General features: G+C 38.9%; 1 protein-coding gene across 16 annotated transcripts in view; it reads left to right on the forward strand.

The window, feature by feature from the left end:
• Window positions 1-1,374, forward strand: part of Rufy3 (RUN and FYVE domain containing 3) — a 73,740-nt gene that overhangs the window by 16,152 nt on the left and 56,214 nt on the right. Inside the window, exon 1 of one of the 16 annotated variants that reach the window (XM_031342951.1) lies at window positions 731-1,280. The exons of 13 other annotated variants lie outside the window; for them this stretch is intronic. The gene's annotated coding sequence lies outside the window, so the exon portion shown is untranslated. Of the gene's footprint in view, window positions 1-730; window positions 1,281-1,374 lie in introns of those variants that run through there. 2 more of the 16 variants (XM_031342959.1, XM_031342961.1) reach the window with 2 other exon arrangements.

Genomic DNA, 1,374 nt, shown 5'->3' on the forward strand with positions numbered 1-1,374 from the left:
CCCCCCATAGCCCTGACAGCTGTGTGGGTTAGATTTCATGAAGGGGTATATTTCTCCTTTAAACTGAAACCCTTAAATAGGAACAAAACAAAACAAAAACCAATTTCCTTTGGTCACTGGTACATTTTCAAGCTAGTGTTGTTCTTGCCATGGAAGATCTCCTTCCTGGCCTTGTGTCATGACGGCCACACAATGGTTTGCACACTTGTGCATACATACTGGTTAAGAGAATTTAATGATGTATCTTCAAGACATTCCAAGATAGAGTTTTTATAAATGTGGTCTTAACTTCTCTTTAGAAATACATTTTTTGTTGTGGCAGAGACTTGGTTAATATATCATTATCAGAAGGGAAGGCATTGCCATTGATCAGGAAGGCGTTCACTTCTTTAGTTTAAGGTGGAGGTTGTGTGTTTGCATGTTTGTTTTTTCCTGTCCTGTCTTAAAAGGTTTGTGTTTTGAAAACCCAAATTATAAATCCTTAAAAGACTGCTTCAGCTTTTTTTTCAGCTTTTCTTAATTCAGTAAATTTCAATAGCTGAATGTATAACCAAAGAAGTGAATTGTGTGCTTAGTAAATGATGTAACTGCTTTTTGTGCCACAGTATTGTCTAATGTTCCCTGGTTATTCCGCCCTTCTATCCCAGAGTGTAGAGAATTGATGAGGATCTGTGCATTGTGTTAGGTCTGCTCATAGTTTGACTAGCACAGTCTGAAAGTGGGTTGTGCAGGATGAGAGGGAGCAGCCTAATTGCGCCTCCTGCATCAGCAGCATCTATAAAGCATCCTGGGAATTGCTTGCCCGGTGCTTAGAGCAGCCGGTCACATGAGCCTGGATTTTCAGTTCAGTTCATTAGTCAGCCATTTTGGTCAACACCCTGCTTACTGCGCACAACCAATCCTGTTAGAACTCAGCATCCTGGCTCATCTGAGCAGATCCTCTAGGATTGCTGCCGGACAAAATTTTTAAGATAAATTGAAAATATAGCTTCATTTTTTTTATTTATATTTTTTCTTTTGTATTTTTTTCTGCACAAAGGTGGATTTTTTTTTTCACTTATTCATGCTGAGACCAATTTTTGAAAGCCAGCTAAGGCAGCATTGGGTGTGTAGGATTTAATTAAGCCTATAGATAGCCCGGCTGGAATAAAGGAAAAGGAAGATAAAAGGAGAGCCCGCCCGCTGGTAGGGACAGCACCGTCCAGTCGTGCTAACCTTTAGGAACTGCCGTTAAGAAAAGAGAGTATAAAATTGTTTGTTTTGAGCAGTTTTTCTACAAGGTATTTTTTGTTGTTTTTCTTTGTTTTTTTTCTTTTTAATCTCTCCCATCCCATTTTCTAAAAGCTTTATTTAAAAGCTTGGGACTTGGGATTT

This window comes from Mastomys coucha, unplaced genomic scaffold (assembly GCF_008632895.1).
Source record: "Mastomys coucha isolate ucsf_1 unplaced genomic scaffold, UCSF_Mcou_1 pScaffold22, whole genome shotgun sequence".
Classification (NCBI taxonomy): Eukaryota; Metazoa; Chordata; class Mammalia; order Rodentia; family Muridae; genus Mastomys; species Mastomys coucha.